Genomic DNA, 18576 nt, shown 5'->3' with positions numbered 1-18576 from the left:
TTTATGGCTAATCATTTATGAATACATTTTAGGTTGTTATTTCAGATACCGAGAGGTTTAGAATCATCAAACCTTGTTAGTTGATGCGTCTAAAGGCCTCGAAACATTTTTTTTTTTTAAAAGTAAGTCACAGTGACCTACTTTTTGAATTTTACAGACATTCAAATTTCACATTTTCAATTTTAGATGCATGTTTTGGACACTATGAAAGCTAGGATCATCAAACTTTGTCAGTTGATGCATCTTGAGTCTTCATAGTTTGTTGACTAAAAAGTAGGTCACCGTGACCTACTTTTGGAATTTGACGGCTATATTTTAATATTTCAGATACTATTTGACTTACAATTATCAAACTTTGTCAGTTGATGCATGTTGAGTCTTCAGAGTGTGTTGACTAAAAAGTAGGTCACCGTGACCTATTTTTGAATTTTGACGGCTATATTTGAATATTTCAGGTACTATTTGACTTACAATCATCAAACTTTATCAGTTGATGGGTCTTGAGTCTTCAGAGTGTGTCGACCAAAAAGTAGGTCACTGTGACATATTTTTGGAATTTGACGTTTATATCTGAATATTTCAGATACTATTTGACTTCAATTATCAAACTTTGTCAGTTGATGCATCTTCAGTCTTTGGAGTGTTTCGACCAAAAAGTAAGTCACTGTGGCCTTCTTTTGGAATTTGACGGCTATATTTGAATACTACTTGACTTGTCAGTTGATGCATCTTGAGTCTTCAGTATGTCGACCAAAAGTAGGTCACGGTGACCTACTTTTGGACAGTTACATTTACATTTTCAGGTACTATTTGACTTAACATCATCAAACTTTGTTAATTGATGAATCTTGGTTAGTGAGAATTTTTACCTGTTCTACAATGTATCAGAAGAGCGATTCTAGGCCCATGGGCCTCTTGTCTAACATGTGTGCGGTTCTTGAGAAGGAGAGTTTTGAAAATTGGTCAATTTTGTGCAGTTTTTGCCCCGTTCCTAAGGCCCCAGGGGTGCAGGATTTTTGCAATTTACAATTTATGTTCCCCTTGTTCCAAATATGTTTTATACCAAATATGAAAAAAAAAAATGGAATGATAGTTATCAAGAAGGTAAAAATGTCTATTGTTTACACATTTGATAACTGAACATTTTGGCCTCACCCTGATACCAGAACGCCTACCCCTGGGATCATCAAATTTACAACTTTGGTAAAGAACTACCTGTTCTTTCTAAATATCTATTTACTTTCAGTTTAGTATCAATAGCACTACAGAAGGTGTTGTTTAAGTGTTTTACATATAAACACTATATAACAAGTTTGGCCCCGCCCTGGGGTCAGAACCCCTACCCCGAAGATCATGAAATTTACAATTTTGGTAGAGGCCTTCCTGCTGTACATCACTATGCATTTAGTTTTTATACGCCCGTCTTTAGACGGGACGTATTATGGTACAGCGATGTCTGTACGTCCGTTCGGGGTTTTCTCTTTATAATTTCATTTCCCTTTCACATATCATGCTGAAACTTGCTGTGTAGCTTCTTTGTGGGTTACTCTAAATCATACTGCAATTTTGATCCATTTTTACCTTTTTTCCAGGAGTTTTGCCCCTTTATTTGGAAATAATTATGACATGGAGGGTATATAATTTGTCCGCCCTACTCCTCCCACAGTTTTTAAGTGAGGACCTTATGTTGTGGAGTGTTTGTATAGGTACTGAAAATGTGCATGTGGGATGGATTTTGATTTTCTACAATTTTTGAGAAAATTACAGGTTGTTGAACTTAGTCTATTTGGAAATTGATATTCTATGGAGGGTACATAATTTGTCCGCCCAACTCCTCCCACAGTTTTCAAGTGAGGATCATCTTATTTTGTGGAGTGTTTGTATGGGTATTGAAGATGTGCATCTGGGAAAGGATTTTGATTTTCTTCCATTTTTGAAAAATTTCAGGTTGTTGAACTTGGTCCGTTTTGAGGAAATCTCGATTTTTAAGCTAAGACCCTTTGTTCATATGAAAGTTTGTCATAGCCTCATTATGACTGATACTACCGGAAGCAAAGTTATACAAATTATAGCACAAGAAAAACACCCTATGTAAGCATTTCACGGGCGTATTATGTACCGTTTGCGGTACTCTTGTTCTTTCACGTGGCGGTGTGTAGTTCTTGAGAAGACAATTTTTGAAAATTGGACAGTTTTTGCCCGGCCCCAGGTGTGCTGGAGTCCTGAAACTTACAATTTATTGAATAATAATATATAAGAATTGGAATGGTAGTTAATCAAAAAGAAGTTAAAAATGTTCAATTGTTAACGCACGACGCACAACGGATGACAATCAATTGCAACAGGTCACCCGAGTTTACTCAGGTGACCTAAAAAGACATGGGGGAATTCGAAGGAAAGGAGACATGGATTGAAAACAGTACCAAGATATCGAGAGAGAAAATCCCCGGAAAAACAACAACAGGAAAACCTGCTTGTGAAAGATTGATTGATTGTATCTTGCTTAACGTCTCGCTCGAGAATTTGTGAAAGAACTGACAAGAAATAATGGAGAACTACTACGTACCATATATCCTTCTGTATTTAGTAAACCAAAAGTGATAAATGAATTAGATAGGTTACATGAGGAATATGCTTTGGTTCCAGCTGACAAAGCTTGTAACAACATTGTCTTTGTTTGTAAGGCTCATTATTACAACTGTATTCTGAACGAACTTGGCATTACTTCCACTTTTGGTAATCGTACCTATACTCCAACTGCCTTTTCAAAAGATGAAATTCTTCAAAACCATGCTTCCGTTTTAGACACATTTAATATCTAAGTCCATGGGTCGGATGAATATGAGTTACCGTACCTATACTGGATTCCTAAACTTCATAAAAACCTTTACAAATCAAAGATACATTGCTGGATCCAGTAAATGTTCTATCAAGTCCCTATCTTTGCTCCTCACGAAATTATTAACAGCTGCAAAGGAGAAACTTCAAACGTATTGTGTGGCTACATATGCCAGAAGTGGTGTAAATCAAATGTGGATTCTAAAAAATTCTGAAGAAATTTTAGTAAACTTGAAATCACAAAACTGTTCTCAAATCAACAGCATCAAAAACGTATGACTTTTCAACTCTTTACACGACCATTCCTCACGATAAATTAAAGACTTGACTTTTTGACATCATAGACAATTGCTTCTTTAACAAAACTTGAAAACGCAAATATCCCTATCTAGTGATCAGTCATCCAAAAAATTACTTTGTTAAACGCCACTCTGATTCCATGCACAAGTACTCTGAAGTTGAAATAAAAAATATGCTGGAGTTCCTCATTGACAATATCGTCGTGGTCTTTGGTGATCAGATCTTCCAACAGTCTATTGGAATCCCCATGGGCACGAATTATGCTCCTTTACTGACCTGTTTTTATATTTCTATGAAGCAGAATTTATTCAAAAACTTCTACAAGAAGAAAAAATATCTTGCTGTGGCCTTCAATTCGACAATTACATATATCCACGATGTATTATTGGTCCCCTACCGACGAAGTCGAAGGGGACTTTAGGTTTGCGCTCTGTCCGTCAGTCCTGAAAATCAGTTTTCCGGACTTTTTTTTGACATGCTTGTAGTTATTCACTTGATAGTTGATACATTGCTTTGCCATAACAAATTACAGATCAAGTTCGAGTTTCGTATCGGTCCGTTGACTTTTCACTAAGTTATGGCCCTTGAACTTAGAAAAATAGTATGAATTATCAGTTTTCCGGACTTTTTTTTTTTTTTTTACATGCTTGCAGATATTCATTTGATATTTGGTACATTGTTTTTGCCATAACAAGTTACAGATCAAGTTAGAATTTCGTCTCGGTCCATTGATTTTTCACTAAGTTATGGCCATTGAACTTAGAAAAATAGCATGAATTATTAATTTTGCGGACTTTTTTTTTTTTTTTTTTTTTTTTTTTGACGTGCTTGTAGATATTCATTTGATATTTGGTACATTGCTTTGCCATAACAAGTTACAGATCAAGTTCGATTTTCGTCTCGGTCCATTGATTTTTCACTAATTTATGGCCCTTGAACTTAGAAAAATAGCATGAATTGTTAGTTTACATCCAAGTTATCTTTGTAGATAAGAGTACTACACTCATTAAAACTTCTAGCATAGTAATACAACAATATAGCTAAATTATTCATGATCATCTACATGTCACAGTTTATTGACTTGGTTAAAGACCTAAACTTAATTATAAATTTGTCTTTTTTCCTGGTCTTGTCTCTACTCGAATAGTAGTTGATTTCCAACCATTCCTATCCTGGTTACCCAATTTTCCCTTTTACCATAACCTACATAATGAACTTTGAATATTGTTGTGGTACAGTAATTTTGCAACCGGTAGGGGACTATGTATTGCCATGCAATACTCTCAGAATGCTTGTTTTCATTACGGATAGATATATTGCCCTGATATTTAGTCAAAGGCTCACTGTCCGACGGGGGTATATTGTACCGTTTGCGGTACTCTTGTTTTCATTGGAAAAAATATCTTTTGATAACAATTTTCATTTAATTGAAAAAAGAATCTTCTAGCGAGGCATACACGATAGATGAAATATTGTCTCAAATTTACATAAAGGGAGTGAAAATCCGGAAAAAATCAAGTACATGTATAGGTTTGACTTTTAATTTCAAATCATCAACATCCGGTTTTCCAAAAATAAAGTGACATGTGATTTGAGCAAGAAGTATAGATGGAAATCAAAGACAGAAAAAATTGGTAAAAGACACTTTAGATTTCACCTCAAGCGTAGGCCATTAAAGGTGTTCGTGGCTCGAGTCCTTTGGACTCAAGAATCTCTTATTTGTAAACAAAACACCCTTTTTATCATTCCGGGGAAAATCACAAAAAATTCATATAAAATAATTGAGAGCTTGCATCACTCTTTCGATGATGAAATCATACTTCATAAGAAGTGCATTAATTAACGAGCCATTAAATAAAGTTTTAGTGTAATGAGCTACCTTAATTAAACACTTGTGACATAGAACTGAACTTCATCCAGATTTAAACTTATTACTTATTTGTCATTGAAACACATGTAGGATTCCCAATGCTAATGGTAAACCAGAAAACATAAGTTCTCGTTAGCAGCCTTAATTAATAAAACATGTATCATGCTGTATTCGACGTGTTTGTTGCGAGTCCCATTCACATCTTGGACAAGAAGTCGTTTACAACCTAAACAAACTAAACAGTATCCAGGTTGGAAGTTCATTTCAAACTCGGCACATTGTAGTAAACAGAAATTTTATATGAAACATTTATAAAGACTAAAAGTGTATTTCAATTAAGAAAAAAGTCTAGATTGAAAACGTATTATGAAAAAAAATCCGTGAAGGATTCGAACCCGGTGGTTTAAAAAATAAAACAAAATATATTCCCCTGTCAAGTCGACGACCTTAACCCATGAACCACTTGTGGATGACAATTAGGAATGGGAATTTAAAGTACAGGTGAAGTTGAAAATAATATCAGAGAAATGTTTCGATTTTTTGAAATTTACAAACAACCCCCTCCCCCCAAATAACCTTGTGAAACAAAATTTAAAAACGACATTTTTTTTTAGCGAAAAACTCGAATAACATGTTCATGCTAAATTCATTTTGTTTCTCTGAAATTGCTTATTGCATAATTTAAACTAAAATTATTTTCATGAATTCTTGTCAATATCCGTCTTGAAAACTTATTTTCAAAAAAGTTGATTTTATTATATATTTGATTAACATCATTTTATCGATCTTTCACGCAACGCCTTTAGGGAAATTAACATGAGACGTGCAACAACTTATTTTCAGGAAACATCATGCCAATGTTTGTTTATATATATATAAAGATAATACATTAATTTGAAATTTCAAGCTCATTAATCACAACAGTTCTCAATTTACCGCATTCCTGCAGTCGTGGGTAATAGAAATCGGCCTTCAAACAGTTGATTGTAAATAGTATTTCTAAGTCCTTTATAAGTAACAGATATGAATGTTATATCCGTGTGTTGTTTTGTGTTCCCTTTGTATGATTATTTAAATATTTCCTCCACGTATTTTGTCCCTGATAAAAACTAGGCTACATGCGTCAACTGTATGAACAATAAAACATGAAATTAATTCGACACAGGTAAACATTGTGACTTAGTACCAATGTGACGGGTCACAGTTCAAGGTCAAGCTACAGCAAATGTACATTTTCTTGAATGTTAAGTACAGTCGTCAGTTAATGGGGGTGCCGGTAGGGGACACGTATTGCTTATGCAATACTTTCAGAACGGGGATGTATGAAAACCTACTGGGCTCATTTTTGAAAAAGTAAGGGGAGAATCTTACTCCTCATAACAAGAAATCATTTCGTTATAACGAGGTAGTATCTCGTTATGACGAGATGATTACATGTATAACGAACTAGTCATCTCGTTATAACGATAACGAGGTGCTAACTCGTTATAACGAGATAATTAATCCGTTATAACGAGATATTTACTCGTTATAACAAGTTGGATTTTTTTCACTTTTTAAGAATGAGCCTATCTGGCTTTCGTAGGGAGCGATTAAAGAGAGTGTGGGTAAAAACGCCAGGTGCCCTTGTTCCTAAATTCATCAATTACGTTGTGATTTGATCAAAATTGACAAAAGTACATGTACATGTATTTGCATAATAGATTTATATAGAGCGCAGGTCTCAAGCAAAATGGTATATATTTACGTAGTTTGAAATATATTTTGATATAATCTATAAGATATTTCGCGTTAGTGTTGAGGAAAAGCCGTCTAAATAATAACGTCATTCACACAGAATGTATGCATTATTGTGGGAGTATCTCTAGCAGCAAGCATCACGAACTTCACAGTCTTTGTTAATGAGGAAAGCACGTTTCTTTGAGCTGTCTAAATTTCATTACACATAAAATTGGTTGTCGTTAATTATTTCTACAAGAAGAAATACTAGTATATCAACTAATTTTAATTCTCTTTATCTATTTCTCTATTGTGATGGAAACATATAACCAGAAAAACGATTTGAAAATCGAGCTTCGCACTCAAAAATTAATTTCGGCTAGGCGAGAATAAATACAACTGTAGTGATTTGGGGGGGATTTGGGATTTCTGGTCGGGCTCGGAGTGCTCTGAGCCTGCACGTGCAATTCTTTCTCTCTTACCCGCGAACTCTAGGAAAGCGGGCGTGTATTGAAATGCGCAGCATTGTAGCCGTTGTGTTTGTCGAGTTTTTGTAAGTTGTTCTGATTATTTGTTAATATATGTGTTTTTCCGGTGTTTTCGTGTACAGGAAATCACTTTATTGGCGTCGCCGGTAGGATAAAATATCCTACCGGCGACGCCAATAAAGTGCCCACCTGCGCCGCGGATCATAGCGGTGGGAGCTATTTTGAAATGTTAGAATTTCTAGGTTAATTTTATTAGTTTACATGGTTAAATGTAAATTTTGTGCTTTGTCTTGCCTTATTCTGGTTTGTGGCTAGGCAGTAATTATGATGGCCTGGTTTTCTGATCAAGGTAGTCCGAGATGGATAAGTGACGGGGGCATACCGGGAGGTAAGGCAGTCGGGCAGGAAAGTTTGGCGGGTACCCAAGTAGGGGATGTTGGGTGGCAGGGGCATTCGGGGGGGGGGGGGGGTGACGTTACGCGGGGCGTGACGGGCACCCAAGGTTGGAATGCGGGGCCACATGGGGGACTTAAATCTGACACAAATTACCAGCTAGACGGAATTAGTTCTGTTGTAGCTTCAGGACTGGGTCAACTAACATGCCACAAGTGTGGGAGGACTGGCTCCTCATAATACAAACGCTACTGGAGTCCCGATTAGAGAATTATATCGCACAGGTGACCAACATGTTCCGTCAGCTAATGTGTAGGGAAACCAGTATGGGTAGTGACAGTTCCATATTTGTGACTCAGCAGTTAGCGGGGTGTCCTGGGAATGTAGGTAACTCTGCCCAGGGGTGATTTGGGGGTTTCATCTAACTTTAATAACTGAATAGGTTGGCTGTGTATACACACTGCAAAGGTCACGTGCTTAACCTGAGCATCACACACGCTTTCAAGCTTCCTCTTTTTAAAACTCTGATTGACGGAATAAATTCTACATTCATGTTTTTTTGATTCTCAAACGAAACGAAAGTGATACGTAGAGCAGCTGTCACAACAAGATGCAGAGGTGACCAGAAAGAAACTGATATGTAATGGAATAGCGCCAAGACTATCCCACTTCTGACACCAAAACTTTGTAATGATAAAATAGATAAAGATGTAGACTTGGCAAATGAAACACAACGATTAAAATAACTTGAGATGATGGTTTATTTAGAGGATTGATAAATTAATACCATTATTTACAATAAGAGAAAAATTTCACAATCTTATAAATATTATCTTAGATGAAAAACACAAAAAATATATAATAGCTTAGAAAAATGCTGCAGATATCCCCTAAGATTATACTAGAAATAAATAAGTTTAAGAAATAGATTCTTGAAGAAGGGAAATTCAAAAATGAGATCGATTAATTAATAAATGAATCGGAGATAAAACCTACGTCTGATCAAAAATCTGAAAAATGCCGAAGTCCCCGTCAACCGGCACTGACGAGTTTACTAAACGTTCCGTTACAATACAACGGAATCCGTTCTAAATCAACGGATAAACGGACCGTTGAAAATCAACGGAAAATAGTTCTGATAATTATTAACAAGAAAACATGACGTTACTTTCATAAAACATATTGAAATAATATAAGTTTGATTCATTCGTAACTGTGAAATAAATTAATTACCTTAAAACTCATTATTCTTTCTATCCGTGAATGCAAGAATATCTCTTGGCGGATCAAAGAAGTAAAGCGGAAATAGACCATAATGCAATGCGCCGACATTAAAAATAGAACGAAAACTGTCTGCAGCCGAACAACATGTGTTTACAAGAAACAGGTAAAATAACAATGAATACGTAACGAGATTAAATCCCTGAATTGATTAAGCATACATCATAATATCTGTGCAAGTATTTCAATAAAAGACATAGTAAAAAAAATTCGAGACATTCAATGTAAATCACACGTGTGGGTCTACTTTCACTTTGTCTACGACCGTATGTTCCAAATATAGAACAATACAAAACAGTAGCACACTGCCGCTAAATATTAACATGCTCAAAAATATTCATCTTTAGCAACGATGAATTACTCGTAAGGGCTATACTAGTAAATACAATATTCATTAAAATTGTAACATACAAAACTGTACAGATAGGTCTGTGTAAAACGAGGTGGGTTAAGAGACGTATATGTACTTGTTTAGACACATTCAAGAGCATGTATGTTTGCATTACATTGTGTTTACAAAATATTCTCAATCCTGGTCTGGACGAAAACTTACAGAACAATTGGGCATGGGATGCTTAGACGAAAGTCACTTCCCAAGCTGTTTTATCTACATTGACATCTTTCTCTTTTCTTGTGACCTTTATGTGCGTTAAGGCTGTCCTCCAAACTCGTAGCCAAGATTAAAAACACGACTTCTCCCTAGGCACCAGATCCCACCACTGGTATATCCGTGTTTGCCCTACTATATTTTGTGTTGCTTATAAGAGTTATGGGATTGATCACTGTTCGTTATCTTCACCTTTCACTTAGATGTTTACCAAGCTTTTACTTTAGCTGAGCAGCGTATTGCGATAGTGAAAGATATGCGCACAAACGTCGACATTGAGTTTGAATGTTGGTTTACGGAAAGCAAAAATAATGCTGATGAGTTGGAGATCGATGTAAAAGACCCAAGGTTATGTAAGAGGCAAACACACAGAAGCAAATACTGGTGGTAACGCTGATCCTTCTGATTATTGTATGGCCGATATTGCTTCTTGATTATTTATATCAAGAATTAAGTTGCATATTCAAGAAAGATGATGACCTTAACTATTCAGTATTATCACTGGTCCCTGAAATGGCGAAACTGGGCGATTCTGACGTTAGTCGCTTAGCAAACGACCCGATGTTTTGGGGGAGGGGGGGGGGACTTGGAAAGTGCACATCCTGATGTCGGTGCTGTTCGAGTGGAGCAGGGCTTGTGTACATATGAAAGAAGGGGACTGATCCTACAGTTTGCTGAGAACATTTAGAATTACAGACGGCGATATCTTCCCGGACATCAACACACTCCTGTACATAGACTGCACCGTACCAGTGACCTCCAGTGAAGCTGAGCGCTCTTTTTCTAGCTTAAGGAGGATTAAGAGCTATATGAGATCAACGATAAATGAAGACGGGTTGGCGGCCTTGGCTCATGAGGATGTTGTTCAAGCTATGTATCTTCTTTGATATATGCAGAATTTGCATCCCGTGAATAAATCAGGGCATGTGAACGGGGCTTAATAAGAGTTGTTCTGTTAAAATATGGCAATGGCCAATGCTTGCTTTCTTATTGTGTTTTTTTAAAGCATGTGGTATGTCAGCAAAAACTTTTGAGGGAGTTGGCTAATTTTCACTATAGTAGAATTTGTTTGTCCGAGGGAAAACGAAGGGAAATCGTCGTGAAGGAAACGGGAACCGAAGCAGATAAAACTAGACATCGTTGTAATGGTAATTCCCTCAAAGGGAAACAAATGATAAAAGGGGAGCTAGCATGACCTATTGATATTTACCAGGTCAGTACCCCGGTGTAGTTTCTGGATTGCGCTTCAAAGTCCATGTGCTTTTTTTTAAGTTTCAAGATTTTTATTTATGAAACAAAACATATAAAAATATACAAAACAAATAAAATACATGTATGAGATACAGTGTGTATAGGATATGGTTATTATTTTACCATGAAATCAAAATAGATACAGTATATGTCAAACAATTGTAGTTATTAATTTACATGAGCATAATTTCAAGTGAAGGAATAATACTGCGTATGAAACATATTTGGCAGTGTATGTATAATAAAGATAAGTTTGGTTTTTTTTTTTCAAAAACGCCACGCTGCCACAATGAGTCCACACATATCACGATAGTTCATATCCGACCCATTGGGCAGCTCTATTAGAGGACTCTGAATAGTGGCTTTAGATATGACACAAGTATATATAATACACAGATATACACATGTATATATGCATGCATACATATAATGACAGTAGTAAAAATGTATAAATTTTATATGTTAACAATTTTGATATAAAGAATTTCAAGTATAACTATAGATTGGATACAAAATTTTGAAAAAGTTTCTGTTCTTTGGTTTTATATAAAAACCTGAGAACTTGACAGTGCGATCTCAAATATTCCTTGATGGAACGAATAACAAAATCACTTGTCTCATCAACCTGTACAACTCTACAATACATCTTACATTTATAAATTCTAAATGCAATAAAAGAAAGAGAATAGTTATATATCTTTATCAATTCAGTATTATCTAAATAAAACCAAGAAATTGTGAAATTAATACAGGTACTTGCGATCTTCCATATATGTTCATAAGGTGTTTTGTGTTTTCGATTTCATTTCTACACAGTTTACACTTATTTGTTACAGTGTAGTTCCATTTGCTTATAAGGAGATCTCAATAAGTTGTGCATTAGTTTATAATTAAACTCTGCTAAGGATTTGTCTTCAATGTATTTAACTTTCAATAAAAATATTGATTCCCATTCCTTTTTATCTGTACTTAACTTTGTAAGCGAGGGTTTTTGGAATTTATGTTTTATCAAAGTAGAGTAGAAAATTTTAGTTTTATGTTGTAAACAAATTTTTATCAATATTTTTGGTTTTGGTGAAGGGAATTTTAGAAAATCATATCCGAGTTCAATTTTTTGAAAACAATATGTCTTGTCATCTTAAACTCGCATAGCCAGTTCGTTTTCTTAGTAAGACAATCATAAATTTGTTTACCTGATTTTAATAACCCATCCTCATTAACAATATCTTTAACATATATAATTCCACTTTTTATCCAATCATCAAATAATATTGATTTACCTTTGAAGAGAAAATTTGCACTTGACCATATTGGTTGTAGAAGAAATTTTTCAGTGGAGTGAAAAGTTTGGTTTGTGTTGTCTTGACAAAGGTTGAAGCAAGAAAACACCTGTTTATAAAACACTGGAAAATTTTTAAGAATGTCATAGTTGTTAGCTGATGTTTCAGAAGTCTTAGCTAAATGAAGTCCATGTACTTAGTGCCCCGTGGGGATCCGGGTTAGAATAGGTTCCTCAGTATTCCTTGCTTGTCATAAGAGGCGACTAGATGGGGCGGTCCTTCGGATGAGACTAAAAACCTAGGCATGGTGTCACAGCAGATGTGGCACGATAAAGATCCCCCTGCTTAAACAGTTAAAGGCCGCAAGCTCCGAACATAAGCCTAACTTTTGCATTAAAATCCACCTATTACGTCATTCTTTTGTTCGAACACTCCATTATTTTTCAGGAATGGAGTGTTCGGAAAGTAGGTCAAGCTTTATACAAGTAGATATAAATGCATGCAACAAAAGAATGAAAAACGTAAGACATGATTAAAATGCACAAAGTTTAGTTTTTATTAATGTGGATTTTAAGTGGGTCGATGTACTCGTATCACTCCATTCCTTAAAAGCAATGGACCTCGGCCCCTTTGGGGCCTCGGTCTATTACTTTTAAGGAATGGAGCGATACTCGTACATTAACCCTTACGTCCTTCACCGGCAATGGTGGTGTCTTCATATGAGTGAAAAATTCTCGTGAGAGATGTTAAACAATTTACAATCAATCAAATTAATCCATGTACTTAGTACTTAGGTATACAGTTATAGAGGGTATTGACAACGGTGTACATTAGACAAAACACGGAATATGTGTGACCGAAAGCCGCATTATACATACAGAATATGATAGTTATGATGAAGAGATATGAATACATGTTATTTTAGATGTCTTAAGACAATTCAATTATTTATCTATCTGCAGGTGTTTTTTCATAACTACAGTATGTATCATAGTGCTGAGAAGAAGTGTGATCTACTGCATCAGACCTACAATTTGTTAATTACATGTAGAACATGTAAATGAGTACACTCTGTTAATTACATGTGTAATCTATGTATAGAGAATACAAGGTACATGAAGTACCCCAAATAACATCATTTTATCCACTAAGCTGATTTAAATGTACTTATATGTCACTATGAAACCTGACCAGATTCTGGTTTTCCATAATACTAAAGCATAGCTTACCCCCCTTGACTCTGTTGTCTGCCACTGTGACACTAATGTGATACAGATACTGAAATAAAGGGTTGTATCACATATCTAATACATGTATATTTATATTGATGAAATTGACTGAATTCCATGGGTTTAAAAAAGTGTCGTTCTTTTAAAGGTGGCAGGGGACAGTTTCTTTGGTTCTGAAACGTGGGTAGGGGGTATACATCAAAGTCAAATCATGACAGACTAATGAAAAACCATATTTTCCTGTTATGTCAATACTTGTATTTCATATTGGTGTAATAAACAAATTATGATCCTAAAGTGTGTGTGTAGATTGTCGCTGTGAAAAGAGAGATAACTCTTACACTCATAAATATAATATGAACAGGTTTACTTGTGAACTTTTCCAAATTGGTATAATTTGCAGGAAATATTTAAGTCCGTACATGAAATGCAAGCATTATGAGATTGATAAATACAATTTTGGTTTGCCTTTATTTCTTTTTTACTGTGGGAATCTATCTCTTACATGGCGAGTTGTCTATCTAAATTGTCAATTACCGCTGATAAGGAAACCCTCTGACAAACAATGTTACTTCAGTGATGCTTATTTGCACAGTGATGCTTCGTTTAAGTCAATTGACACAGAACAACACGGTAAATTCAAGAAGTACCAATGTACTTTCCAATGTGAACGAATCGTCAATTGCGCACAAAATCATACTTGAATAAAGAAAATAAGTTTGTGTTTGTTGAAAAAAGACCAATTCACACGATGAGGAGAATTTTCTCTGAGACAGGAAAATGAATGGATTTCATGTTAAATAAATATTTGTTTCCGCACCCGTGACCCACAGAGCGAGTCTGCCATTCAAGTGACAGTGAGAGGAGGCTAATTAACGATACCTCCCGCCTGAGTCAGCGACAGAACGGCATTCACTACACTGTAATCAGAAACCAATATATTGCCCCCTACCTCTGAAAATACCAACCACGTGACTATGCTGCCACGCCCACAGTAACACATTATAATAAACTAACCTTGATATCTTTAAGCAATTAAAAAATGCATTCACAATCTAATGATTTTTGCAAAGAAGTCTGATAAGAATTTAGTTATTCTGTATTATTCAATACAAGGATCAATAGATTGAGGATGATATGGAAAAATATAATGAAAGAACAATGAATTGGAAAAGTCTGGTACAGATACTCGCAACGTGGTAAGTCCCCTCCCCTTGTCTTTTAATTTACATACTAGCAAACAACTTCATGTACTTTGAAAATAGACTAAATCTAACAAATCTTTGTAAATAATGAGAAAAATTATGAAGTAAAAACAACAATCCAACATTGAGAATTATTCAACGTAGTATTAAGGTGAAGAAAGTAAATAGTCATAGAAAGAAATAGAAATTGCTAATCATACAGCTTGGAGATATGTGTCAAGTGTGAAAGAGCGTATTTGTAAGGACGTATGGATTTAAAATCAGATTCTATGAATAAGATCCAGAAAAAACATGCGATTTGCAAGCAAAGAGAACAAATAGAATAAACCCAAGGGCAAGAGAGCTCAAGGTAAGTTCATTTGGATTATCAATTAAGATTTTGAATGAACATATCTCCTAAATGCTGTAATTCCATGAGGAACAATGTATCTTGAATGTACAATGTCATTTTAGGGAAGAGGCCTCGCTATTATAAAATTTAACAAGATGCAAACGTGCAATTAGTTCGGCAGGGGGTAAGTATCAGTTTTCAATGAAGACAAGTTTATTTCACGAATATTTGGTGAGAACACTGTTCTCTGCGAGTTTTAGTATTGCTCCAATTTGATTTAAATCATTTTAGAACATGAAAATGAATTTCCTTGATTTTATTTCCACGCAGGTATTTGACTACGGACAGTTTGATTTAAATGATCACAAGATACGACCTTGTTGATCAATTCAACATCGAAATATTAACGCACTATAAACACAAACACTCAACTTCTGAGGAGAGAAACCACACGACCATACGCAACTTCCGACCAAATTACCGCCAAATTCCGCCGTCACCAAGAAGATTGGTATTCGTCGTGGATCAAAACGATTTAATTTGTGATCAACTGTTTATTTTGTACATTTCATTTATCGCGCAATCAACGCAACATCGTCGCAGCAACCTCAACCAACCCAAAGCACGTGGAGGAGAGACTGTTGTACTTTGTTCTTTCCCCACTTAATCCATAGACTAATGTTTTAAATTCCAAAATGCCTTTTGACTATATTTGAGGTTTAAGGCCTTTTGCATGGCTACAGAAACATGCTTTGCTTTTACATGAAGCACCAGTCGTGGTTTACCGGTATAAAGTATGCACAATCTCCACAAGGAACCCCAACACCGAGGTCCATGTACAATCTATTCACTTGTTTAAATCCAGAACAGGTGTAGTCTGATTACATGTTTTAGAAAGTTACAGTTTACCCCTATTAGCAATTCACAGCACTTATTATCATGGGTGACCGTTCACAAGAGTAAAAAATCGAGATAAGATCGAATGCTGTGGTTTTCTGCATGAATACAACTCTTTCCTATCACAAATAATGCAGCACTACTACTACAATGCAGAATTGAGCGTTAATGAAAATTCTGCTCGATATCAGATTGTAACATTTGTGTTCATCATATTTTTCTGACTCTTGTTCTAAATCATTAAACGTTTTTTTTTTTTTGTTTTTTTTGGCTCCCCATGTTGTGATAAAAGGGTACATGTATCATTCCCTCTAAATCTCAAAACACGAGTTCTTTTCATTTCATGTGTGGCTTTCCACCAGGCGATGTGAGCTTGGCTACCTCTCAGCACTCTCATACAATCGTGAAGTCTATGTTACTATAGATATATAAACACTAAATAAAAGTATAAAAAGAGAGATATCATCAGTAACTTGTTTATATGACTGGCTGGACGACAACTAAACGAGTAACGACCTTAGTTTGTTACGGGACACGTGACGGGGGATAAATAACAAAGGGGACGCGGGTCAGCCTGTCGTTTGAAGACGTAATGGCTTTACGGAAAAATCATTTATCCTTAATGTATTCTGTCTGCACCAATGTACTGCCATAATCTGAAGCAATATATAATCGCGTCTTTCCTATTTCTGTGATGCATCTCTTAACAGATGTTTAGAGGGTTTTTAGAATATACCTTTTTATGCAATAACCACATTTTCCTTTTTTTCTTTTGTAATTTAAAAAAATTGAAAAGAGCGCACGATGCGTGATAAAATAATAAGTTTCCCTCTATAAAAATGCTTAATTTATTATTAATGTAGTCATTCCGTTTATCATTTCCTAATAAACTTTGAAATTTTAGTAACATCGTTTCTTATTGCTTCATTTGATTTTAGATACATTAGATATACCGTAAAGGAGACAGGCTGGGTCATTTTGAAAATCGTTGCCTAGCCGAGATCCGCGAATAATAAGTTAAAGCTATACATCAAAATAAATAAAAACATTTTTATCAGGTTCGATATCACCTTATATTGTGGCTTATTTATGTTCTTTGAGATAAAATTCATTTAATGCCAAAGATTCTATCAACACTGTAGGGAAATAGATAGGTTTTCTTTCAGTTTTCTTAGACCGCTCTGTAGGAAATCCGCTAAATCGGACTTACTTTCTCCTGAAATGCAAAAAACAATTCTTTTTTTTTAAATTGATAAATGTGCATAAATATCAGTAGCTTTTCTGTATAACAATAATGTCTAGACGGACGCCCGTCTGCCCCTGTAGGAAATCTCTGTGGTCTATTCGGGATAGAGTCCTAAATATAACATTACGCTATGCTTCATGCTCCGTATCACTTTTCAAACTCCGTCAAATCCTAGGTGCGCTACTATGTATGATTGTGAATTACCTGCATTCGTACGTGCGTATTGGGTCCGAGCGTTGTGAACTTATCGGAAAACGAATAGTCATGACACGATAGCTCGCCATTATGATTCACATCAACTTATCGGAACCCTTCTGTAGCTACCGATTCATGAAGAGAAGGCCCTGGTAATGGAATCATAGTGCCATGTTTATCGTCAAATGTGGCTATTAAATCTTTTTATCGTCACATCCATTTCTTGTCTCATGCGATCTCCTTTCAGTTAATAGCAGGTTTGAATTTTAGATAAAAGGTCGCGGCAAATAAAACTTTGTTGAGACCTAACCCAGCGCTAAAGTCGCTCAAAGACGCCCGCCTGTTTGTATACGTGGGGCTGTAATTTAAGCGCTGGTGTTCTACCTTCTCTATGAAATGACCAAAGCTACCATTTATACATTTTTCATGCCACATAAATTTAGTAAATCGCATATGTCGCCAAACTATGGACAATTTTTTCTTTAAATTCTTTGCCATCATAAAAAAGATTATATTTCATCAAACTTGTACATTCACACGTCTAGTGTTTATGAGATACATTTCGATGGATGTCGGCGTTCACTTGCTGCTTTTTTCGTATAAATTTATTCAGATTTTGACATTAAATGTAGTTGACGAAATTCTTAGCATATCATAATGCAAACAGAAGTTTTGCTGATTAATTTTTGACTGTCGATGCTTTTGATCATTTCAGAATGCCGGAGAGTAGTCATCTTATTTCTACAGCGACAATGTTGTGAAATTGACATCAAAGACTGCATACTTTTCAAACTTCCTTCAGAGCAAGATCACCGGGTTTTACCTGAGTAAACTCAGGTGACCTATTGCAATTGGTTGTCGTCCGTCGTGCGTTAACAATTGAACATTTTTAACTTCTTCTTAATAACTACCATTCCAATTCTTTTCAAATTTGGTATGAAGCATCATTAGGAAAAGGGGGACTTAAAATGTAAATTTCAGGACTCCAGCACCCCTAGGGGCGGGGCAAAAACTGCCCAAAATTGACAAATTTTCTAAAATCTTCTTCTCAAGAACCACACACGTGTAAGAAAAACTAAATGCATAGTGATGTAGAGCAGGAGGGCCTCTACCAAAATTGTAAATTTCATGATCCCCGGGGTAGGGGTTCTGACCCGAGGACGGGGCCAAACTCGGTATATAGTGTTTATGTGTAAAAACACTTAAATTACGTCTTCTTTAGTGCTATTTTAAAATATTAAATTGAAAGTAAATAGATATTTAGAAAGAACAGGTAGTCCTTTACCATAATTGTAAATTTGATGATCCCAGGGGTAGGGGTTTTGGTATCAGGGTGGGGCCAAAATGGTCAGTTATTAAATGTGTGAATAATAGACATATTTAACTTCTTCTTGATAACTATCATAATGATTCCAATTCTTTTCAAATTTGGTATGAAACATATTT

Source organism: Ostrea edulis, chromosome 6 (assembly GCF_947568905.1).
Source record: "Ostrea edulis chromosome 6, xbOstEdul1.1, whole genome shotgun sequence".
Classification (NCBI taxonomy): Eukaryota; Metazoa; Mollusca; class Bivalvia; order Ostreida; family Ostreidae; genus Ostrea; species Ostrea edulis.
The sequence above is the reverse complement of the archived record's forward strand: the minus strand, read 5'-3'. Positions refer to the sequence as shown.